Source organism: Phoca vitulina, unplaced genomic scaffold (genome assembly GCF_004348235.1).
Source record: "Phoca vitulina isolate PV1807 unplaced genomic scaffold, GSC_HSeal_1.0 scaffold7, whole genome shotgun sequence".
In the NCBI taxonomy this organism is placed as follows: Eukaryota; Metazoa; Chordata; class Mammalia; order Carnivora; family Phocidae; genus Phoca; species Phoca vitulina.
Genome location: NW_022589710.1, coordinates 1285922 through 1312163, shown reverse-complemented (window position 1 = coordinate 1312163; position 26242 = coordinate 1285922). Strand labels below are relative to the sequence as shown.

The window sequence follows — 26242 nt, the reverse complement described above, 5'->3', positions numbered from 1 at the left end:
CAGTCACTCACTTGCCAAATCGAAAATGTAGTCACAGGCACCTGAGTGGCTCAGTTGGTTAAGTGTCTGCCTTCGGCTCAGGTCAGGATCCCAGGATCCTGGGATGGAGTCCTGCATGGGGCTCCTTGCTCAGTGGGGAGCTTGCTTCTCCATATGCCTCTGCCCCCTGCTCACGTGTGCACGTTCTCTCTCTCTCTCTCTCCCTCTCTCATAAATAAATAAAATCAAGGGCACCTGGGTGGCTCAGTCGGTTAAGCGTCTGCCTTCAGCTCAGGTCATGATCTCATGGTCTTGGGATTGAGCCTCATATGGGGCTCCCTGCTCGGCGGGGAGTCTGCTTCTCCCTCTCCCTCTGCCTGTCTCCCCCCGCTTGTGTACTCTCTCTCTGAAATAAATAAATAAAATCTTTTAAAAAAATAAAATAAAATAAAATCAAGAAAGAAAGGAAAGAAGGAAGGAAGGGGGGAGGGAGGGAGGGAAGAAGGAAGGAAGGAAGGAAGGGAGGGAGGAAAGAAAGAAAGAGAAAGAAAGAAAGAAAGAGAAAGAAAGAAAGAAAGAAAGGGAAAGAAAGAAAGGAAGGAAGGAAGATTGACGTAGTTGCAAACCTGAAGACTGAGTGAATCTCTTGTCTGAAGAATGGCACTTGTGCCTCACAAATGGATGGACCAGCATACACGATGGGGGGGAGGGGGATTGGGGGGGTGTCAGCACAGACTAGTCATGAGAAATCTTTTATTTGAATACTTGGCAACGAACACAAGTGGTGGTGAAATGTTCAGCGCTGACTAACTTTCTCGAATCTCATGGTTGCTCCTGAAAGAATGGCTTTGGCATTTCCACGGCTGACACGGAGCGATGGAGGGCACAGGTGCTGGCGCTCCTCACAATGAGGCAGCCAGGAGGGCACTGCGTTCCTTACTGCCGCAAACTTGCAGCTCAAGCAAAGCCACTTAAGATTATCGTCTGACACTGGGGAGGATATGTGCTGTGGTGAGCACCGTGAGTTGTATAAGCCTGATGAATCATGGACCTGTACCCCTGAAACAAATAATACATTATATGTTAAAAAAAGAAGAAGAAGAAAATAGCAGGAAGGGAAGAATGAAGGGGGGAAATCGGAGGGGGAGGCGAACCATGAGAGACGATGGACTCTGAGAAACAAACTGAGGGTTCTAGAGGGGAGGGGGGTGGGGGGATGGGTTAGCCCGGTGATGGGTATTAAAGAGGGCACGTACTGCATGGAGCACTGGGTGTTATATGCAAACAATGAATCATGGAGCACTACATCAAAAACTAATGATGTAATGTATGGTGACTAACATAAGATAATACAATAAAATTTTTAAAAAGGATTATCGTCTGAAATGTTGATCTTTGAGAACACACTTTTTAACATTCTTGGTGAAGAAATGGCACATGTACAGAAAACGTTTCTGTTGTGTCCTGAAGAATGATGGTTATCTCAAGAACAAGCCCTTGTGCCATCATCTGAGATGTGAGCTGAACCATCTGCCTTTTTCATGTAACTTTGTTTTTACTGGAAGGAGTGACTGACAGCCAAGCCATGATTATTCAGATTCAGGGATTTGGCAGATAGTTTCTCAAAAATGAACAAGGCAGACTATAACTTCAAGGAAAATAATTGCCAACATTTGCTGCCATTGATAAAAATTTGAACTTTCTGCCAAAATTTAGGACTGTAGAAAATTTGTATCTGCCATCCTGAGTTTGACAACTGCCTGACTCTCTAAGATTTTTTCCAGTGAGATCAGTGCTTAATGTGATTTTTGATATTGTAGCATGGAATATGCCAACATCTGGAGGACCTGAATATCTCAGTGAACCAAAATTGTCCAGATAACCAATGCATGATGTTACAAAAATCACACGTGGTTAAAAGATCCACTCAAAGTGCAAGATGCCAAGGGGATTTTAATATAACAGAGTACCAAAAATTCATTGATATGGTCTCAGATTCCACATTGCAACTAACCTTTAAGAAACTACCATTTGTCAAGTTTGGGTGTGGTACCAAAGGAAAATAGTAATGATTGCCTGAAAAAGCTAATATTCCTCCTTCTTCCAACTGCATATCTGTGCAAGACCAGATATGCTTTCTATACTTCCATCAAAACAGCATATTGTAACAGGTTAAATGTAGAAGCAAGTGTGAGATTCCAGCTGTCTTCTATTAAGCCAGACATTAAAGAGATTTTTTTAAATGGACAACAATGCCACTCTTCTCACTGATTTTTCTTATTTTAGAAAATACGGTTATTTTTCATTTAGAATGATGTCTGCTATATGGAAGTTGCTCAAGAAATTAAAAATAGAACTACCACGTGATCCAGCAATCCCACTTCTGGATAAATATCCAGAGGAAATAAAACCATGATCTTGAAGAGATAGCTGTACTTCTATGTCCGTTGCAGTATATTATTCGCTATAGTCGAGATACGGAAACAACCTAAGGGTCCCTCAGTGGATGAATGGGACAATACACACAAAATAGTTCAGCTTTAAAAATGAAGGAAATATTGTCATTTGCAACAACCCAGATGAACCTTAAGGGCATTATAAGTGAAATAAGCCAGATGGAAAGACAAATTCTAGACAGTACCACTTATATGTGGAATCTAAAAAAAAAAAAGTGGGGCACCTGGGTGGCTCAGTCGGTTAAGCGTCTGACTCTTGATTTCGGCTCAGTCGTGATCTCAGGGAGCATCCCAGGCACTGATCAGACGGTAACTCCCTTTTTCCCCTTCTTTCCCCTTCGCTGTGTGGCCTGCCTCAATACTTCTGGCCACCGCATGCTGGAGCACAGAGAAGGCCCAGTCCCAGACTCACCAGCCGGACTGCAGGGAATGACAGGAAGAGGCAGTCTCTTGCCCTAAAAAGATCAGAGAAGGGAATCCAGTGCCATGAGCCCAGACTCCCTGATGCCCATTTCGGGGTAGAGCGGGTTCCATTTTCACTCAGGTTTTAACCTATTTCCCAGCCTGTACCTGCCTGAAGCTTCCTGACGCCACTCCCCACCTTCCTGCCCTCAGCCTCTCAGATCCGAGATGCCCACTGTGCAACCTGAGGGGCAGAGCAGTGAGCTGGCTACTGCCCCGGGAGGCAGCTGGGCAGACAGCCAGGCCCCTTGGCAGACTCCCCACAGACAACTATCACCCAGTTTCTGTCCAAGAGAAATTACTCAGAAAACAGGCCCCCCACATACCCACCCCTCCCTGCCATGACCCACGGGCAAGAGGCTCCAACCTCCTCCTCTAGGAGACTCTACCCTAACTGAAGGTTTGTCAATCCCTATTTACCCCCAAACTCTCCCCAGGTGAATACAGGTCAGGCTCCTGGAAACTACAGGTCATTAATGGAATGAATGAGGACATGGCTTCCTACACACCAAGAACCTTCAGGAGACTTTGTCCTTATCCCCCTCTTTCCTAAGGATATATTCTCCCTGTTCGTTCTCAGTATTAACTCAACAAACTTTTGCTGAGTCATAAATTATTTTCTAGGAATCAGTAAGGTGTTCATTTCACAATGTAACATACAGAATGTCCGGCCACGCTCCCCACCCCTCCTGTGTTCCCAGCTCCAGGCGCATCTAGTAAGTCAGCCTCCCCCTAAGCCTCGTGTACACGCAGAACTTAACTCACAATGGAAGCACAGACTGAAAGGTAAAACATAAAACTATACAACTTTTAGGAGAAAATGTAGAAGAATCTCCCTTAGACTGTTAATATGGTAAATTACATGGATTGATTTTTGAATATTGACTGGGCCTTGCACCCTTGGTTGGTCATGATATATAATGATTTTTATATATTGCTGAATTCTATTTGGTAACATTTGGCTAAGGACTTTTGGGTCTATATTCAGGGATAAAGATTGTAATTTTCTTTTTCTTTTTTTTTAATACTTTTTCTGGTTTTAGTATCAAGGTCATACTAGCTTCATAAAATGAGTTGGGGAAGTTTTCCCTTCTTTTTCATTTCTGTAAGAGACTATGTCAAACTGGTTGAATCTATATATCATAATTCGGAGGAACAGGTCCATCTGTCTGTCTGCCTTCCTTCCTTCCTTCCACATGATTAATGATTATCTTAAGGAGTAGAGCCACTTATGTAATATAAGGCTCAATTCTTTCCTATTTGTTTTTATATTTCCATAATACTGGTATTGCTTTTACTATGTCCCAGAAACTATTCTAACCACTTTGTAAACATTAATTCTTTTTATTTTCATACAACCACCATTTGAGGTAAGCACTATGATTATCCCTATTTTACAGATGATAAAACTGAGGCACAGAGAAATAAAGTAACTTACATGAGGTCACACAGGTAGTAAATGGCAGGGTCAGGATTTCAACGCAGGTCTCTGTTCTCTTAACCACAATACCCTTCTGCCTAAAGGGACGTTAGTATTCTTTTTTTTTTTTTAAAGATTTTATTTATTTATTTGACACAGAAAGAGAGAGAGAGAGCCAGAGAGACAAGGGGGGGAATAGCAGAGGGAGAGGGAGAAGCAGACTCCCCGCTGAACAAGGAGCCCAATGCGGGGCTCGAGCCCAGGACCCTGAGATCATGACCTGAGTTGAAGGCAGCTGCTTAACCGACTGAGCCACCCAGGCGCCCCAGGACATTAGTGTTCTTTTCACGCTCTAGGTAACGAAACTCAAGAACAGACTCTTAAGTGATTTGCCCCATTGAATGTAGCCAAAGTAGAACTCTTGATTCCCGTCCACCATAAAGCCTGTCCTTTCACATCTCCCCATCTCAGGAAGGTGTTTCAACCAAATTTTTGAGAGTTGCCCTTGAGTTTTCTCTTCCCCTTACCTCCTGCATTCAATCCATCAGCAAATTCTGTTGATTTCGCCTCCAAAACATGTGTCCAACCCTCTCTTCTCTATCTTGACCACCCTTTCTCATTCATACTATCATGCATGGGCCTCCTAACTGACCTCCTTCACTGCACTTCTAAATCCTCATAAACCATTCTCCCTCTACCCTGCAGCTAGAATTATCTTTTTTTTTTTTTAAGATTTTATTTATTTATTGACAGAGAGAGCGAGCACGAGCAGGGGAGAGGCAGAGGGAGAAGCAGACTCCCCGCTGAGCAGAGAGCCCAATGAGGGTCTCGATCCCATGACCCTGGGATCATGACCCGAGCCGAAAGCAGACACTTAACAGACTGAGCCACCCAGGTGCCCCCTAGAATTATCTTTTTAAAAAGAACTCTCGGGGTGGAGGGTGGGGGGCTCCTGGGTGGCTCAGTCTGTTAAGTGGCTGCCTTCAGCTCAGGTCATGATCCCTGGCTCCCAGGATCCCTTTTGGCTCCCTACTCAGCAGGGAGTCTGCTTCTCCCTCTCCCTCTGTCCCTCCCACCTGCTCATGTTCTCTCTCTCTCAAATAAATAAATAAAATATTTAAAGAGAAAGAAAGAAAGAAAGAAAAGAAAGAAAGAAAGAAAGAAAGAAAGAAAGAAAGAAAGAAAGAAAGAAAGAAAGAAAGAAAGAAAGAAACCTCCTTGCGGGGCTCCATCAGTTAAGCTTCTTTTCGGCTCGGGTCATGATTTCAGGGTCCTGAGATGGAGCCCTGCATCGGGCTCCACAAGGCGGGGGGTCTGCTGGTCCCTTTGCCTCTCCCCCTGCTCGTGCTCTCTCTCTCTCTCTCTCAAGTAAATAAATAAAATCTTTAAAAAAAAAGAAAAATATAATAAAAAGAAATCTCTGCTTAAAGCCTTCCAGTGTCTTCCCATTGCACTTAGAATCAAAACTTAAATTATTTCCCCAATTTGCAAAGCCCCGCAGGATCTGGCTTCCAAGTATCTCTCAGACCACCTGATATGCTCTCCCCTTGGCCTGCAGGCTCTGGCCCACAGGTCTCTTTCTGCCCCAAACCTGCCAGCTCAGGCCTGCTTTCATAGCTTTCGCATTTGCTATTCCCTGAAAACTCTTCCCACCTACATTTCATGGCCCCTAAATGTCACTTCCTCATAGAGACTTTCCCTGTGCATCTGGTACAAAGCAGACCCTCCAGAAGCACTTCGCCTACCCATTCTCTTCTCTTTCTTTTTTTTTTTAATTGAAGTATAATTAACATACAGTGTTATATTAGTTTCAGGTATACAATGTAATGACTCAACAATTCCATACGTCACCCAGTGCTCCTCATAAGTGAGTATAATCTTAATCCCCTTTACGTATTTCACCTCCCACCCACCTCTTCTTTGGCAACTACCAGTTTGTTCTCTGTATTTAAGAGTCTGTTTTTTTGTCTCTTTTTTTCTTTTGGTTGTTCATTTGTTTTGTTTCTTAAATTCCACATAAGCGAAATCATATGGTATTCGTCTTTCTCTCTGACTTATTTTACTTAGCATTATAGTCTCTGGCTCCATCCATGTTATTGCAAATGGCAAGATTTCATACTTTTTGATGGCTGAGTAATATTCTATTATATATATATGCTGCCTCTTCCTCATCCATTCATCTATCAATGGACACTTAGGTCGCTTGCATATCTTAGCTATTGTAAATAATGCTGCTATCAACATAGGGGTGCATGTATCTTTTCAAATTAGTGTTTTCATTTTCTTTGGGTAAATACCCAGTAGTGGAATCACTGTTACCATAAGGTGGGTCTATTTTTAATTTTTTAAGGAAACTCCACACTGTTTTTCATAGTGGTTACACTAATTTTCATTTCCCCCAACAGTACATCAGGTTCCTTTTTCCTCACATCCTAGAATTATTTCCTTCATAGCACTTATCACTGCTTAATCAGATGCAAGCTCTGCAAGCTAATAATAATAATAAGTAATGCCTATGTGGCTCTTATTATGTGCCAGGCACTGTTCTAAGCACTTTATACATGTAAACCAGTGTGACTGTCACCACAATCCTAAAAAGTTGCACTATGAGCATCTCCATGTTTCAGAGGATGAAACTCAGGAACAGAGAGGCAGAGTAACTTGGCCAGGGTCACACAGTGAAGCTGGCTACAAGCCTAGTTAGTCAGGCTATGAAGTGTGTGTTTTTAATCCTCCTGCTATGGGGCCCTTATTTATATTATTCTCTGCCGTGTCTACAGCGCCTATAACAACGCCTGGTAGAGCACCAATAAAACTCTGTAGAATAAATAAATGAGTGCTGCATAACTAGTTTAAAAATAAGCCTGCCTTTGAGCTAGATTGGTCTGACTCCAAATCCACACTCTCCAGAATATAGGAATTGGCGGATTACAAGGTTCAAACCAGAACATTGAAATTTGCTGGCTACCCTAAAGACCCTTACAGTGTTCTGGTAAATGCATATGTAAATAACTAGGTTACAAAGTAGAAAAATTTAAGTACCACAGGTGAGGGGCACACAAAGTGCCATGGGGTTCTGCTCAGGGGTTGATAACTTTTAACTGGAAGTTCAAGGAACTGTTAGAAAGAAAACCACAGGCCCTAAATGACATCACTTGGGTCAAGTCCCCAAACCAGGGCTTAATACCTGACCTAACTGCAGTTTCAACCTCCCCCAGAAATGAAGTGTTAACAGGTCAGTCAGAAAATTTCCGAACAGCATCAGTGAATCTGCCACAGGGGTCCTCTCCATCTGCCCCCAGATTGAGGTAACATGTTTGATAAGACCCATTCCTTTGGGGTGCCTGGGTGGCTCAGGCCGTTAAGCATCTGCCTTCGGCTCGGGTCATGATCCCAGGGTCCTGGGATCGAGCCCCGCATTGGGCTCCCTGCTCAGCGGGGAGCCTGCTTCTCCCTCTCCCACTCCCCCTGCTTGTGTTCCCTCTCTTTCGCTGTGTCTCTCTCTGTCAAATAAATAAATAAAATCTTTAAAAAAAAAAAAAAAAAGACCCATTCCTTTCCCCCTAAGGGAAAGCTACCTGGCCCAAAACAATCCTTTCCTTTTACTAATAACATTCTTGCCCCACCCTCCTTCCTATAAAAATCTGCCATTTTGTATTCGTCCTCAGAGCCCCCTCTACTTGCTAGATGGGATGCCGCCTGATTCATGAGCTGTTTAATAAAACTAATTAGGTCTTCAAATTTACTCAGTTGAATTTTGTATTTTAACAAATTGGTGGCAGCAGTGAGATGTGAAGCAAACTTGTGATGGCCTTTGAGAACAATGAGAAACACAGGAGCCCTTTTTAGTTGGTTATCTTTCTCATCCTGAGGGCCACTGGTAAGTCCCCTGGGTTTCAGCTCCTCTGTTTGTGTCTGGGCAACTGATCTCATTGGCTTTCCAGCCCATGGTGAACAGGGCAGTGTAGACTGACAGGAGGCTCTAACAGAGCACCAGTCCTTAGCGCTTGATTCAGTCTGTAATTCCACATTGGAACCCTGTCCCAGTTCTAGCCCAGAGTCCAATCTGTAGTCTCCATAATGGAGTCTATCCTCTGGTAGTGCCCACAGTCTTCTCTTGGCCAGTCTGCAGTGACAGGTTTTGGTTACTGCAGGCGAGTTGAGAATTGTTTGCACATGTTTTTTGTCTTGTTTTGTCTAAATAAAGGCTACCGCTAGTGGGGATCTCCGAGGCCAAAAGCCACGAAAACTGGTGGGCACAGGTTGAGCATTTAAGAGCTGTTAGAGCACTCGTCACTTAACTCAGACTCCCGGGTTAGGATAAACTGGTCACTGAACAGTTTAGATTGACACAAAGTCACCTGCCGATCTCAAGAAAGTTTCCATGTAGCGAGGCACACCGGAGAGCACCCCCCATCCCAACGCCCTCCTGGGCAAGTTCCTCTCAGGCACACCTGCTTATTTTATGTCTAAGAATGATCATCCTGGGGGTTGTGGGTGTCGAGCAAGATGGCAAATATTACTAAAAACAATGTGGAATTATCACGGCCATTATGGGGACCGTTTCAATGAGATAAGATCATTTAAGACATGCACTTGAAAGCAAGCGTTCCAAATTAAACAGAATGCCATGCCTGCTTAAATTGGCAAGCAGAAGCCTCTAAAAGTCTCAAAATTCCAAAATAGTTTCATTGAAAGATTCATTGCAAAAGGCTAAAGAAAAATTAAAGGTATAAGAGGTACGTAAGGCAAAAGACTGTAGGACTGACAGACCTCCTACTGCTGTACTCCTCTCTCCTTTGAATACTCATTCTACTCATGCTTGTCTGAAGTGTTTTCCACTCTGAAAAGACTACACAACCATAAACAAAAATCTGCCAAGGTGGGGCACCTGGGTGGCTCAGTCGTTAAGCGTCTGCCTTCGGCTCAGGTCATGATCCCAGGGTCCTGGGATCGAGCCCCATGTCGGGCTCCCTGCTTGGCGGGAAGCCTGCTTCTCCCTCTCCCACTCCCCCTGCTTGTGTTCCCTCTCTCGCTGTGTCTCTCTCTCTGTCAAATAAATAAAATCTTTAAAAAAAAAAAATCTGCCAAGGTAATGGTCTTACAGACACCCCCGTATCTGCCTTCAAGGTAGGGCCCCCAACCCTTCCAGAGTTGTCCAAACTGAGGGATTTCCTGGTCAATTGCTACATTGTTCCTTTAAACAGCCATGGGCAAGTGCTGGTAGATACCAGAGCCTATAGAGGGGATCCCTCAAAAACTGGCAGAAGCCAACAAAAGGTAAAAATTCTTACCAGAATCAGTTATTCGGAATTTCTGTCTCTAGTGCCCAGTCCAGAGTGGAAAATAAAATGTCACGTCCTTTCCTTTGCAAATCCAGACCCATTATGTATTGATCCTTTCTCTCCCAACAAAAATTATTGCCTTCTTGTTTGTGTAACTGGGTTTGGCTTTCTGCCTGCTTGGGACATGTAGGTTGTTGGTTCTTTCTTTTGGCTAATATCCTATGTACCATCTTTCAGGATCCAAGCAGGGTCATTCAATATTGCCAGAAATATTTAAAATGAAAATTATGTACCTAGAGGGAAAGAAGCAAATTGAAGATAACGTAGTTGGATAGGTGGATCACCCTATGATAGCATTTGATTTATAACCCAAATCTTTGAGGAATTGAGAGTAACTATCCTAATCTTACAAATCTTTTGCAAAACAAAAATCGATTCGAGAAGCAATTCAAAATTCAAAATTCACCTATTTCCAAATCCCAAAACTTCCCCCATTTATTGCAAAGGACTTGGAAATTATTGGCCTTCGGAAACCGAAGTCATTCTTGAAAGAACTTAAATTCTTTCTCTGTCCATTAAAGTTATACATTTTATCATGTCTTTGAAATGTAAACACAACCCACCATCACTGGGAGAATGAAGGAGAAAGGGAGAAAAGAGTACTTTTCAGAATAAGAACTTCTAAATGGTCTGTGGAGCCCAAATGCTAGCACAGCCTCCTTAAGATGAATTGTCCAGGGACAAATACAAATCTTCAAAATCTTATCCAGAAATATTAGTAACTATAAAGTCTTTATATCTGTCTCTGCGTTTGTGTGTATGTCTATATATATACGTTGTATGTGTGAGGTCTTGTTCGACCTCCAGATGGCATTACTAAAATTAATTTGTAAAAGAGCTCTAGTTGGTTTGAAGGTAAGCACTTGTAAGATTTGGGGCTTCTAAAATTCTCAGAAAGATAGTAATTCTTTTTTCTTTTTTTTTACGATTTTATTTATTTATTCGACAGAGAGAGAGATAGCGAGAGCAGGAACACAAGTAGGGGGAGTGGGAGAGGGAGAAGCAGGCTTCCCGCCGAGCAGGGAGCCCAATGTGGGGCTCAATCCCAGGACCCTAGGATCATGACCTGAGCCAAAGGCAGACGCTTAACAACTGAGCCACCCAGGCGCCCCAGAAAGATAGTAGTTCTAATTCAAATGTTTTTCAAGGTCACATAATCCAGAATAATCTTTGGTAAATTAAAGTTTAAGTTCATTGGTTTAATTAACACAGGCATGTATTTAGAGTTAATATTAAATATAAAACTTATTTATTTATTTATTTGAGAGAGAGAGAGCACAAGCAGGGGGAGGAGCAGAGGGGGAAGGAGAAGCAGACTCCCTGTTGAGCGGGGAGCCTGACTGGGGCTCAGTCTATCCCAGGACCCTGGGATCATGACCTGAGCCAAAAGCAGACATGTAACCAACTGAGCCACCCAGGCGCTCCAAATATAAAACTGAGTGTACTAGCCAAATAAGTTCATGTTACCTCTTACAAGATCTGCCAACAAAAAATAAATAGCTTAGGATAATGACTGATTTTGTCAAATATTTAACAAAGTTTTCGTAGGTAGTCTAAACAATTCTTAAAAACAAGCCTGGGTGGCTCAGTCGGTTAAGCGTCTGCCTTCAGCTCAGGTCATGATCTCAGGGTCCTGGGATCCAGCCCCACATCGGGCTCCCTGCTCAGCGGGAGGCCTGCTTCTCCCTCTCTCTCTCTTTCTATCCCGTGTGGGCTCTCTTTCTCAAATAAATAAAATCTTTAAAAATTTTGAATTAAATAGATGTAAACAACATAAAGTTTATAAGTGAATTTTGCAGGAATATATATGTCTACTTAAGGAGTTTCCCCAAATCTTTTTAGTAGCCTAAAACCTTTGCTAACCTAAAGTTAGGTGGTGAGTTCACTTAACTTCATTGAATAGCTAGACCATTTCCCAATAAGATAAAATAATAAATCATTAATTGCTGAACATAGTTTTATCTACTTTTAGGTTCTTATTACAGAGAAACTAAAAGATATTTGGATGTCTTAGTGCTATATTAGAAAAATTTAAAAGACATGTGCTTCTAAAAACTATGAAATGTATTTGTATATTTGCAAACTTAAAGAATGTGGTATAACAGGCAGTTCACAACTGTTTACTTCTTAGTTTTCACTAGAAATTAAGGTTTCTGGGGCGCCTGGGTGGCTTAGTCGCTTAAGCTTCTGCCTTTGGCTCAGATCATGATCTTGGAGTCCTGGGATCAGACCCACGTCAGGCTCCTTGCTCAGCACTGAGTCTGCTTGTCCCTCTCCTTCCCTCTCTACTCCCCCTCTCTCTCTCTGCCCCCCCATGTGCTCGCTCTTTCTCTCAAATAAATAAATAAAATCTTTTTTTTTAAAGATTTTGTTTATTTCTTTGACAGAGAGAGACACAGCGAGAGAGGGAACACAAGCAGGGGGAGCAGGAGAGGGAGAAGCAGGCTTCCTGCTGAGCAGGTAGCCCAATGCGGGGCTCGATCCCAGGACCCTGGGATCATGACCTGAGTCAAAGGCGGATGCTTAAGGACTGAGCCACCCAGGTGCCCCAATAAATAAAAATCTTTAAAAAAAAGAAAATTAAGGTTTTTAAGGGTTAAGAATTCTAATTAATTCATGTAATTAAAGCCACTAAAAGTAAGGTAATCATCTCTACTTCCCAGGAAAGTAAGATGTCTTTTCATTAACACAAGGTATGACAAATGGAGATGCACTTTTGTTGAGGGAAGCGAGAGTCATTTTATCCTTAAGGAGGGAAAGCAGGGCTATGTCAAAAAGAAAACCACAGGCCCCAAAATGGCATCAATCAGGTTAAAGCCTCAATTCAGTAAGCCAAGACTGAAAGGCCTAACCTAACTGCAACTTTAACCCTCCAGGAATGTAACCTTTAACCACTCAACATGGAATTTCCTGATGGACCCCCTTCCACTCCCCTTAGAAAGGCGACATTTCCTAAGCAATGCATTCCCTGCTAATAAATTCCTTCCTTCCTTTCTTTTTTTTTTTTTTTAATGCCTTCTCTCTGCCTTTGAAAACCCTTCTTTTGTTTAGTTCAGTGGAGCTCTCCTCCACTTGCTGGATGAGATGTTGCCTGATTAATGAATCCTTCAATAAGTCAATTAGATCTTTAAATTTACTCAGGTGAATTTTATTTCTGGAGAAAGTGACATTTGTACTAGGGTTTAAAGAATCTGAACGGGGGCGCCTGGGTGGCTCAGTCTTTAAGAGTCTGCCTTCGGCCCAGGTCATGATCCCAGGGTCCTGGGATCGAGCCCCGCATTGGGCTCCCTGCTCCGAGGGAAGCCTGCTTCTCCCTCTCCTACTCCCCCTGCTTGTGTTCCCTCTCTCGCTGGGTCTCTCTCTGCCAAATAAATAAAATCTTAAAAAAAAAAAAAATCCACTCTCCATTTAAAAAAATTAATAAAATAAAATAAAGAATCTGAACAGGCAGAGATAAGAAGGGAGAGTAAATGAGATGATTCGTTGTCCCCTACTATCTATCTGTTCCCTCAGGAATCCTTACCCAACATTTTAGCTGTGCAACTGGACACTCAGAATAAAGGCGACATTTCCCAGCCTCCCTTTCAGCCAGGCATGGCCACATGACCAAGTTCTGGATAAAAGGATATAGTGGACGTGAGGTATTCAACTTCCAGGAAGTATTTTTCAATGCAGAGAGCATGCCCTTCCTTTCTTTCTCTCCCTCCTGCTGGCTACAATGCAAACTTAATGATAAGCTGGAGCAGCTATCCTTGACCTAAGAGGAAGCTACACAATGAGAATATTGCAGTATAATGTTGAAGCAGTCTGGGTCCATGGAGATCATAAAGACCATACAAGGGGCACCCGGATGGCTCACTCGGTTAAGCATCGGACTCTTGATTTTGGCCCAGGTAGTGATCTCAGGGTCATGAGATGGAACACTACATCAGGCTCTGCGCTCACCATGGAGGCTGCTTAAGATTCTCTCTCCCTCTGCCTCTGCCCTCCCACCCCTCCCCCCACCATGGGCACACGTGCAAGCACACACTCTCTCTCCCTCTCAAAAATAAAATAAAATAATGGTGCCTGGGTGGCTCAGTTGGTTAAGCGTCTGACTCTCGATTTTGGCTCGGGTCATGATCTCAGGGTCATGGGATCCAACCCCCCAGTGGGTTCCGTGCTCAGCAGGGAGTCTCCTGGAGATTCTCTCTCTCCCTCTCCCTCTCCCCCTACCCCTGCTCTCTCACTCTCTCTCAAAATAAATAAATAAAATATTTTTTACAAACTTCTCTTCCTTTAAAAAATAACAAAGTAAAATAAAATAAAAATAAAGACCATATGAGACCCACTGTGATCTTGTTTAAACCACTGTTATATTTATGTCTTAGGTTGGGCTGCCTGCAACAGATCTCAAGACTAGGCTTCACTTGCAAGTGAACTATTAAATGCTCCCAGAAGGAACAAGTAAGGGAGTTTGGGAAGCAAGACAGGAATGGAGAAGAGGACAGGTGTGTTTTCAGCAAAGTGCCAGTCTCAGGCTGATCCTGAAAGGGAGCTCTTGAGCACAAATTGCACCTCAGAGTTTGTCCTAATTTGAAATGAGGGACTGGGCTTTTGTCCTTCCTCACTAGTTCAGCTAAAGCCTGCCCCAGGCCCTCTGCATGTGCAGAAGCTATGGGAAATGATAAACAGGTCCAAGGGGATCTTGTACCATCTCAACAGGCCCCTTACACTGCGTTTTTGATGACTCATAGCTGACCCTAATTCTCACAAATACCAAGGCCCTTCCTGGAGAGGGGGAAATGTAAGGTGCACAGAGCCTCGGGGGAAGGGTGTATATCAAGGTATAGGAAAGGAAGAAATAGAAAACAAAGTTGGGAAACCAAATTGTAGTCATTTGGACTATATGGAAAGCTTCAAATGCCTGGCCAACCCACACAAAAAGAAACCAAGAAACAGGATGATTCAAAAGATGAATCTGGTGACGACGTGTGGGATGAGGTAGAATGAGACTCACGTGGGGTAATGGCCATTGTTAGGTCTTATCCGTAGTCTAGGCAAGGGGTAAGCATGGCCTAACCCCAGGTGATGGTTCTGGGAAAGGAAAAGAGCAACACAATTGCACAGTCTCATACAGACTCAGTCTTTCTAATTGCTTTGATGTGGAAAGCAATAGACAAAGGATCCAAGCATGAGGCCAGGCCTATGTAAACACTACCCTGAGAGAAGGATGGTGTCAGCAACAGAAATGGGGAACAGAGGAAAAGGAAGGAATTTGAAAGGAAATATGAATTCCGCCTATTGGACATAGTGGTTTTGAGAGGGAAGGCTTGTCATTGCAGTTGCCCAGCAGACAGAAATTCTGTGGATTGGGGCCACAGACATTACATAAGTGAAAAAGCATGACTGTGTTCCAATAAAAACTGGAATTATGGGCACTGATGTTTCCATTTTTTATAATGTTCACGTGTCGTGAGATATGTTTTCTTTTTTCAACTATTTAAAAATGTAGAAGGGGGGTAGTAGGGGAGTGCATCTGGCTGGCTCAGTTGGTAGAGCATGCAACTCTTGATCTCTGGGTCTTGAGTTCAAGCCCCATGTTGGGTGTAGAGCTTACTTTAAAAAAAACTTTTTCTTAAATAAATAAAAATGTAAAAAAAAAAAAAAATTCTCACAGGCCATAGAGAAATAGGTGGCAGCCAGACTTGGCCTAGGAGCTGTAGCTCGCCCTGCTCTGGCATCCTGATTTCAGCTTTAGCAGCAGCTGAAGCACACCTCCTTGGAGACACCAACAGGGCCATGAAGTGCTTGCCCCCAGGGGCCCACATAGCAGTCACAGTGCGTCCTCATTCTGTGGTCTGAGAAGTAGCCAGGAGGCTACTCCTCTGAGCCCAGAGGGTCTGGCAACACCACCTCTTCTCTCTGTCCCTCCAGCTCAGGGGTAATAGTGTTTCTGGCAGTTACCACCTCTAGTCACCACAATGCCTCTGTTTGCTCTTCCAACCCATCAACACCAGATCACCGGTTCTCCATACTGTTTGGAGTGTCTTTCCTGGAATTGTTTTCTTGGCTGGGCCCAGAATGACACAGAAATCCTTCTGTTTTAGGGGTGGGAAGAGGAAAAGGAAGCAAAAAAGGAGCCCGAGAGGCAGGAGGCAAAGTAGGTGTGTTTTGAAACTGAAGGGAAAAGCGGTTGGGGAAGGTGGGCATGGTGAGCCAGTGTGAGAGGAGGAAGCTTGAGAAGAGGCTGATGACTACAAGACCAGGAAGAACTGCCAAACCTTCCAGAAGCAGCTTCCGGGGATGGCAGGGGTAGGAGCAAACTGGAGGCAGACACAGCCTGGTCTTTGGAGAGTGTGAATGGCAGGCAGCTTGAGGGAAGGGGCTGATGTGGTGCCTGGACCCCTCACCCATGCAGGAAATAAAAATGGAGACAGTAATGCCCATGTCAGGACTGTTGGTCACCTCTGCCTTGACAAACACATGGGACCCATGAAGTAGCCACCTCCCCTCCTCCAATAACCCACCCCACGCTGTGCCCCCAGCCCTGCCTCTGACAGCAACACATCTGGGCAGCTGGCCCAAGGTCCCTTGCTTCTGCCGATAGCCTCCTGATGGACTCTGCCCTTGAAACCGACACATCGAGTTAACAAATACTTGGCTGTTCTACTCTGAGGAAACTCTAGTTGACCTGATTGATTTATGAGCCTGCTTTGCAGATGACTGACCACCCATAAGAGCAGCTAAGACTAGAACTGGGAAGAATTCTTGCAGTCGTGCAGAAGGGACCAAGAGTGAAAGCAATCTCCGTAATGCCTACCTCGAGACCTCCCCTGTTTGCCATGCTGGTGTCGCCATCTTGTATACATACAACGAAAGTACAACTATGTCACTGGGTGGCACCTTCACAGAATCAGCGATGTCTTTTCCCTTGCACCTCACCTTTTCCCAACATCCAATCACCTACATCCAATCCTCAAGAGCTCCATTCCCTCACCCCACCCCACCCCTGGAAAAAATCCCATAAATACTCAGCTCCCTGTATCCTCAGGAAGGTGGAATTGAGAAATTTTCTCCTGACTCTTTGGTCAGTGCCCTACAGTAAAACTCTTTCTCTCTGCCACAAAGCCGGTGTCGGTGTTTGGCTTACTGGGCATCAGGCAACGGCCCCTTGTCCGGTAACCCCTTTGTGGGTAGGCGAGTGCAGGCAGGTCACCATTGGCCACCTCTCAGCCCCTGCAGATGACTGACCACAGTATGACAGCCAGGGACACCCTGTAAGAGCTGTCATGGCAGGTGTACAGGGCTGGGGGTGTTTTCAAAGTCTTCATGATTTACTAACTCAGCAGATGTTTATTCAGCACCTCTTAGGTGCCAGGGACTGCTCTAGGTGATGGGGATACAGCAGTGAGTTTTAAAAAAAAAATCTATTCCTCAGGGTACCTGGCTGGCTCAGTCAGGAGAGCATGCAACTCTTGATCTCAGGGTTATAAGTTTGAGCACCATGTTGGGTATAGAGATGACTTAAAAATAAAATCTTTAAATAAATTAAATTAAAAGGTCTATTCCTGGGACTTCTGGGAGGCTCCGTGGGTTGAGCATCTGCCTTTGGCTCAGGTCCTGATCCTGAAGTCCCAGGATTGAGCCCCGTATCAGGCTCCTTGCTCAGCAGGGAGTCTGCTTCTCCCTCTGCCCCTCCCCCCTCTCTCACACACTCTATCTCAAATAAATAATCTTTTTTTTTTTTAAAGATTTTATTTATTTATCTGACAGAGAGAGACACAGCGAGAGAAGGAACACAAGCGGGGAGGGGAGGAGTGGGGGAGGGAGAAGAAGGCTTCCCGCCCCGCAAGGAGCCAGATGCGGGGCTCCATTCCAGGACCCTGGGACCATGACCCGAGCCAAAGGCAGACACTTAAAGACTGAGCCACCCAGGTGCCCCTAAATCAATAAATCTTTAAAAAACAAACAAAAGTCTATTCCTGCAAGGAGCTTACATTCCTGTGGAGGGAGACAGGCAATCCACAAAGAAACCCAACGGGACAGGTTCTGACAAGTGCTCTGAAAAAGAAATACAGCAAGGTGAGGTCAGGGAAGATGGGATGCAGTGCTTGTTTCCTATTGGGCCACAGGTCAGACAAAAGGTGAGAAGGCAAAAAGTGAACAGGGACCTAAAGGAACAGGGAGAGGACAGAATGTTCTGGACAGCAAGGAAAACTAAGGCAGAGTCAGGAGACAGGGTGTTTGCTGTAGCTCAGGAAACAGCAAGGAGACCAGTGAAGCTAGAGTGGACAGACCGAAGGGAAGGATAGGAATGAAGTCAGGGAGGGTCAGGCTTCCTGGCCATGATAGGACTTCCGCTGTAGCTCTGAGTGGAGGGTTTGAGCAGGGCAGTGATGCAGCTGATACTCACTATAAAAGGTTGCCTGTGACTACAGTGTGGAGAAGACACTGTAGGGGGGTGAAGATGATCCCTCCATTCTTAGAACAATGTTGCTATAGATAGGAATACAAAGTCAGGGGCATCTGGGTGGTTCAATCGGTTAAGCGTCTGACTTCCTCTCAGGTCATGATCCCGGGGTCCTGGAGTCTATTTGTCCCTCTCCCTCTGTCCCTCCCATTTCCCCTTCTCTCTCTCTCTCAAATAAATAAAATCTTAAAAAAAAGGGGGGGGGGGGCGCCTGCATGGCTCCATTGGTTAAACCCCATGTTGGGCTCCTTGCTGGGTGTGGAGCCTGCTTAAGATTCTCTCTCCCTCTCTCCTTGCCCCCCAGCCCTGCTTGTGCTCTCTCTCTCTCAAAAAAAAAAAAAAAGTCCAACCCCAAAAATATAGGCTGGTGCTCAACTGGCTGGGTACCAAGAATGCTAGAAGAAAAGCTGTGGGTCAGAGTTGGCTACACCCTAACCATGAATTAGTAGTGTGATGTCATGTGGCGAGCCAGGCAATCCTGGAATATGTGCCATCTGACCCACAAAGAGTAGGAGGCCCGACTGTGCCATGTTGGGTACATACTAGGCCCTGTACCACACAGTTGCCTTACGTTTGAATGCTTCCCACCTGCCCTGCAACCCGGGCTGCACACAGGCCTGGTCCTTCCCTAAGTGCTTTCTCCCAGTGTTTTCCCTTCTCTTCTGGCTGTGCTTTTAGTGCTGTCGTTCATTCAGCAACGACCGTGTGCAAAAACTTGTTGAAGAGCGCCAGGAGAGGGTCTCGGATAAGTACTTGAAGCTTGAATCTTTTGTTAATTGCACCGAGCTGCCGTTGGCACAAATCTCCCCTCCGGTTCATCCTCTCGTGGACGGCTTTTCTCCACCTCTCAGCTGCAGTCTGGGACATATGCCTGCCAGACAAAGGTCTTCCCTGTGGCCCCAAATCATTGGATTCAGTTTGGGTCAGGCCTGGCAGCCTAGTCTCTGTCTGCACACAAGTGAAGATAAGCAGGGCCAGGGTGGACAGAATTGTGCAGGGAGTCAAGGGGTCTTTAACTTCTCCCCTCTTACCTCCTGACAGGTCGGGTCCCATATGGTCAGAGCAAGGCCGAAGTGTAAGGGGCCCACGGCCAGTCTTTGTCCCTTTCCTTGTAGGTAATGGAGAAGAGAGTCCCTGTAGAGCCCTGGGTCCAGAAAGAACGAAACCCTGAAGCAGGAGTCACTGAGTGGTTGAGTCGGACCAGAGACTTGAGCCAGTTTCTACCCTGCAGAGAGGCAGGAACAGGCTCCTTCTCCAATGCCTGGAGATGCCAGCCTTGAGGATTCCCAAGGGTCTGGGGCTCAGCAACCAGCCTCCTGTCCCAGAGCCCCAGGCAGAGTCCTGCGGACTGGACACAACCAGCCAAAGGCTCTGAGGGACCACAGGAGCTGGGGACGAAGCCCCCAGCCCAGACACTACGGCAGAGAGCCCCGTGTTAGCCGTACGGCCTCTAACCAGCGGGAGCCAGAGGCGGGGAAGAAGGGGAGGCCAGGAGCAAGGACCTACCCACTCTGCCAGGCTCTGCCCCGGGCTGTGCAGCTTCATGCTCTTCATGCCCGTGAGGCGCGACTATGCCCAACAGAACAGATAAGAAATCTCGGTCCCAGAGAAGTCATAAACTTTCCCAAAGACGACACAAACTACAGACTCCAGAACCGGCTCAGACACCCAGGCTGCTGAGAAGAGCCCCCTGGAGCCTTATCAGGGGCCCTGGCCACCTGTGTTCAGCCTGGGGACAAGCTCAGGCCTAACATCCGTGTCGTGTCGATCATGAAGAGTTACTGGACAGTTGAATGTCAAGTGACTTCGCACCGCCACCCCCCCTCCACCAACACCACCACCCCACACCCCCAGCCACAGGGGCCCCAGGCCTTCTGCCCTTCCCACCCTAAGCTGGCCAGATCCCCAACCCAACTGATAGTGGGTTTTATGAGCATGCGTGCGTTCCAAAGGGAGGAGGGTCCAGCCCAGTTGGAGCTACCACAGCTGCTAGAGGCTCGTCCCAACCCCTAGTGTGTTGGGCTTCTTTGTTCCCCGCCCACCAACACTCCCTCTTCTTCCTGCAGCAGGTTCCCACGCCGTTGAAGGAACAGTCCCCAGCTTGTCACAGTTTTGCTGCGCCCCCACACCCCATCTCCCCTCTCCCTGGCTGCCTCCCCCTCACAAGGGTGCCTATTTGGCTGGAGTAGCTTGAGCTTTGGGTTTCAGAACGAATCCAGAAAACCCAGTAAGCCCAGTTGGGACCTGGGAAGAGGCCAGCAGCCCCAGGGGTCATGTGACTGCCTTTGGTTTCTTATTGCTCCTCAGGCTTTGCCTAGCACCTAATTAGGGTCCCTGCCCTCTAGGGCCCACGGGTGGGAGATGGGGGTGGGGGGGAGTACAACCACCAATAATACAATGTAAGAAACTCCAGAGCTGCCCTAGGTGTAGAGTCCCGTGTTCTGCTTGGAGAGCGATCCATGCAACAGAACGGGGATGTGCTGGCTGCCCAGTTCTCACTGAAAGGTGAAATCCACCTCAACTTCTCCGTGTCTCACTCAATGAATCAGCCTGCACCATCGCCTCCTAGTGCAGGCTTGCTGGGAAGCTCTGAATCAAACAACAGATTGGACAGGTAAATGTGTTCTTCCACCTAACACTTGTGCAGGGGCCCGTTCCAGTCTCTATGGTTACCAAGAGCAACCTTGCCCAGGAGGACCTGTAGTGTAAACAGCAGGAACTGCATCCGTGGCTGCCGGGTCTGGGAGGACTGGCAGGAGAGGCAAGGGAGGAAAGGCTGGGGCCCCTGCAGGCTCCGGGGGGGGGGGGGGGCAGATGGAGGAAACTCTTTACCTGAAAATGAATTTCACAGGTATGGAAATCTCCCCGCACTTATTCTTGGCATACAGCATTTTGAACAGTCGCTCCCAGTTTTCTTCAAAGATGTCACTTTTAAGATATGTTTTCAATTTTTCTATTTTCATCGAAGAGAGTCCACTAGATGTGAATGTGCCTTTAACATGGGCCAATTTCCCCATTTAATAAGGAAGTTCCGTGAGAAGAAGCAGTTGCAATTTCGAGAGGTGAAACTACTCTGGAAGATAAGACAGGTGAGCTACTGAGTCCAGAGTGAACACCAGAAACCAGGAAGCCTGAAGCCGAATGTCCTGTATGCACATAAGCGTGAACACTGTGGTTCAAACCGGCTGCCTCCTTCCCTTTGCCTGGCTGCCAAACACAATTTGCTATATCTTAATGTACGGAGAGAAACCATTTTTATGACATAAAATGGAGTACTAACGTGGAATTTATTTTTCCTTCATGTCCGCTGTGTTGGATGACTCTGGCCTTGACTCTGCCTCTCCAAGCCCCCAGCTTCTCTCATTACCGCGGGGCCAGCCTGCGCTGCTCTGAGAATCCCAGGGGCCCTAGCCCCACCGCCCAGATGCGCATGCGCAGCGGCTGTCACTTAGAGCCCTCGGTGGAGAAGATCAGAGCAGCGCCCTGGCAGAAAGTAACCCGGCTGGTTTCCTCTACCTCTTGTACATCTTGCCCCTGCCACCACCCATGGCTCAGAGGTCCGGGTTCCAAGACAACTGACCTAGGACCAGCCTTCCTTCCCCGATCCTCTGCTCCCTGTGCCAGTCATTTAAAGCACATAAACACGTGTACCTCGGTGTGAGGCAGGGTACCTCAGCGTGTAGCCAAATCTAGTGCAGCCCCGCTGACGGCTCAGGTGGCTGGAGTACAGACCAGCTCCCCTCCCCCATCCCATCCGACTCTAGGGAAAATTCAGGCTCGTTCTCTCAGCTCCATTGGATGATACAGAAGGTCCAACTCCTTAGCATAACCCCCGAGACCACCCCTGTCTCCAACACTAAGCTGCTCCCTCACAACACCCACAGAAAGCAAATGGGCTTAGGAGGGATGAGGACGTATCAGAAAATGCTGGACTTGGAGGGGCGCAGATCCCCCTTTCAGAATCTCACAAAAAATACTGTCCTCTCCCCAAGGGAAGGGTGGGGAATGGATATCCATGCCTCGCTTGCCCATTTTCTTTGGGTCCCTCAGTCCATGGACCCCGGGGTAAAAATTCCTCCTCCATACTGAACTTCGTCCCACAGAGAGTATAGAGAAAGAAGCAGAACCGAGTTCTCAAACACCTTTCCCTTTTCAGAAAGCCAAACCTGGGAGCAGCGAGAGGCAGGAGTGATCAGGCAGGGGACAGCCATCCAGAAGATTCTGGAATCATTGTCTGAGCAGCAGAGGGGAGCTGTGTGTGCAGCCAGTCGTGGCCAGACAGAGGAAATGCAGGGTCTGGCTGCTGTCCATTCTTACCCTCGCTCCCACCGTCAGGCTCGATGGCCCCATCCTGACCCCTGGTGGCTGCCCATGGGATAAGGCCGGCACTCTTCCCAAGCTCCACCCTGCCTGGTCCCAGCATAGCAGGAAAACGGAATCCCCCACCCCACAGGTCCTGGCTAGGGTCCCCAAGAAGTACTGGCATGTTTCCTAGGGGTCCCTCAAGAGGGTTTACTCCACTGCAGTCCCCAGGTGACTTCTCAGTGTAAGTCCAACAACCAAACAAATGTATATAAAGAAAGCACTGTCACCTGTCAAGTTGGCAAAAGGTATGTTACAAAAGGGGTGTATGTGTGTTATAACTAAAGGTCAATGCAGGTCAGGGTGCAAAAGACCAGCACTCTCCTGCACAATGGGTGAGAATACAAATTTGTACAACCCTTCTGCAAGTGATCCAAGCAAAAGAAATCCAAAATCTTACAAAGTGTTCCTACCCTCTGGCTCAGTAATTCTTCTGTTAGGAATCCAACTTCAAAAAATCAATACTCAAATAACATGATACCCAGAATTTGAATTAAATGGGAAAGGAAAAAACAAGATGAGCCGAGCATGATCATCGCTGAGGCTTGGTGATGGGCACATTGGACTTCTTTATTCTGTTTTTTGGTTTGGTTGTTTTGTTGTGGGTTTTTTTTTGTTTTGTTTTTGGTTTTGGTTTTTTTGGTCTACTTTGGTTTATGTTTGAAATTTGCCATGATAAAACATTTTTAAAAGAAAGCATCAGAGATGCAAAGATTTGTATAAAAGATGTTAATTTTTAGTAGCAAAAAACTGCAAACAGCACAAAAGTGCTATGCCGGGATGGCTAAGTAGATCATGCTGCATCCAAACAGTGGAATATTATGCAGCCATTAAAAATTCCAGGCTGTTTCAATGCCATAGAAAAATGCCTTACAGTGTAATGCAAAGCAAATAAGCAGGATACAAAATGGATATGCTAACTTAACTAATTATATTAAACAGTGCATAGAAGGAAAACTATATGAAAATACACTAACATGTTTCTTATACAGTGAGACTAGGGGTGATTTCTATTCTTGATATTGTCCTTTATTTTCTTAGTTCAACAATAAGCATGTTTTACTTTTATAAATAGGCCCCCAAATTGACTTTGTTGAAGTACACCAACTTGGGAATCTGAGCTATATTCAACTCCAAGGACTCCCGTATATTAGCTGTGCAACGTTGAGCAAATTGACATCTGGGTCCCAGATTCCTTACCTATAAAGCTGGCATAATGCCAGCCTATTTTTCAAGCCACCATTTACCGGGTATTTACCATGTGTTAGGTAGGCACTATGCCCAAAGGGTCTTCCCCTATATATGGTCCCACACACTATTCAGACATGATTATTTCAGTCCTCACAATTAGCTCTGGAGTAGATTAGCATCTTCCCCTCTTAGAGCTATGCGTACTGCGGCTCAGAAAGTTAGGGAATGTGCTCAGGGTTACCCAGTTAATTAGCAGTAGAGTCGGGATTCAGACAGAGGTCTGTCCATCTGTGAAAGCCCAGATCTCGGCCTCCAGCCTGGGCTGCTTACGGTTACAGGTTTGTGGGAGGACTGAACGCAGTGATGCAGACTAAGTGCCGCACACAGTGCCTGGCTCGGGCACAGAGCTGCTCCATCCTTGTTCCCTTTTCTAGGACCCCAGCATAATGACAAATTGTGCCAAAAACCAGTGCACCCTCCAAAAGTGTCTCTGCCTTAAGAGAAGGGATTATAAGACCTGTAGGGACAGAAACAGATTGGGGCTGGAAGACTGCCTCACCCAGGGAGGTGGCTGGGACCGTGTGCCCAAGTTCCAGGTACTTCTGTCAGTGACTTCTTCAGCCCTACACATTGGTTTGCAGCCTAGAATTCAGTACAGAGTCGCTCTACCAACAGGCATCACTCCCTACCTTCCATTACCCCTCCCACCCTGTCTTCCTAAAGAACAGGGCACAGGTCTCACCAGGCCTATAGGTTGCTTTTCTTTTCTTGTTGTCCCTCTTTCTTGGATAAAAGAAAGAAGGCTTGAATATCTAAGGATGAGCAATGAGATGGAGCTTGGCCTGCTCGAGAATCCCTTCTGGATTTGTCATAAATGCCTCTTTCCCTAGGGAGCCAGCCTAAGTTAGTTTCCATCCCTTCTCCCTATTTCTACCCCTCCAACCTGTTACAGCACTAACTACACTAGAGTTGCTTGTTGGTCATCTCTGTCTTTTTCACTGGTAAGCTCCATGAGGGTGAGACTGTATCTCCAACCTAGCAATGTGCCTGGTACACAGTCAACTATGTAAATGTTTGCTAAATGGAGAACTGGAGGGAGGAAGGAAGGGAGGGAGGGAGGACTTCTCTACCATCAGTCTTCGCCCAAGTAGACCTGCAGCTGCCCTGTTCTGTGCAAAGCACTTTGAAGATGTGGTCCCTGCCCTGGAGACTTAAAAATATACACATTTCTCCAATTTTGTATCCACCTTTAGGAAAATAAATTGCAAGGGACATTCCTGTTTATTCCAAACCTCACACTATTTTACTAAAGTACTCAAAATGGAGCTCCCGAGTCTGGGAGGTTCCTAAGTACATGGAATCCTGGGAGGAATTACAGAGCTCAGAAGTCTCAAGTCTAGTGTTCTGGGGCGCTTGGGTGGCTCAGGTGGTTGGGCGTCTGCCTTCGGCTCAGGTCCTGACCCCCAGGGTCCTGGGATCAAGCCCGCCCCAAGTCCCTTGCTCAGCAGAAGGTCTCCTTCTCCCTCTGCCCCTGCTCCTGCTCTCTCGCTCACTCTCTCTCAAATAAATAAAATCTTAAAAATAAATAAAGTCTAGTGTTCTAGCTCTGCCACCTCTGCTGTGTGACTCTAGTGAGTGACTTTCCCTTCTGGGCCTCAGTTCTTTGTAAAATGGAGTGGATCAGACTTTGTATGAAAATAAAAGCAATTGAGTACGTCTATTTACCCCATTGTGGGTAATTGGACAGTGTCTTCCCTCCTAAATGCTTAGGAGTGGGATAGATGCAGCATCTCAGCAAGTAAGCTGAGGGGCAGGGAAGATAGTATGTGCCCACTTCTGTCTGTAAACAATAAGGCCCAGGATGTGCTGCCCCTCTTGTGAGTGGTTGGAAGGTGGTAGGCTGAAGGGGGCTTTGCCACAGTAAGGGGCCACCCCAACATGTCTATGTGTCTTAGCCTCTAGGTTTGCAAAAGGCTCCAAAGCCCCAGAGTCTTCATGGCACTACCAAGCATGGCCCCTGCTCCCCATTCAAAAACAATCCACCCCTCATGCCACCCCTTCCCCTTCAGAGGGACAACCCAGGGAGAAATCGTTGGGGGGGGGGGGGGGGGGTCTGGATAAGCACTAGTGGGGCCAGGCTTCCTGCAGGGCCCCATTTCAAGCTTCCTCAGAAAGTACAAGTAAGGGAGGCTTCTGGTCGCCCTGCTGTGGTTACTTAGGGAGGACAGCGGACTTGGAGGACACAGGCTTCCTGGCTTCCAAAGGCTTCCTGGCTTCAGTCCAAGCCGCTGGCAGGTTCATCCTTCTCCCTGGAGCCCCACAAACACCACTTCCGGCCCTCCTGCCTCCGCTTGGGCTCTTCCTGCCTGGATTTCCATGCCCATACCAGCCCTTCCCTGTGCAGCGCTTTCTCTCTCCCTTACAACCCTTATTCGCTCTCACTCTCCCTATTTCTTTCCCCCTCCCCCTCCTCCCCTGCTTCTCTCCTCCTTGCCAACCCTCAGCAGCCCCAGAATGGGTCTCCCCCCTCCCTCCTTCTCCGGCAGCATCTCCCCCTCCTTAGCTCTCACCCCTG

General features: G+C 46.4%; 1 long non-coding RNA gene across 1 annotated transcript; it reads right to left on the bottom strand.

The window, feature by feature from the left end:
* Positions 1-717: 717 nt before the first annotated feature.
* On the bottom strand, positions 718-22382 carry LOC116632826. Its single transcript, XR_004299504.1, has 3 exons — positions 20947-22382; positions 2660-2890; positions 718-1038 (listed from the first exon to the last, which is right to left on the bottom strand). It is a non-coding gene; the product is annotated as an uncharacterized LOC116632826 (long non-coding RNA).
* Positions 22383-26242: the final 3860 nt, after the last annotated feature.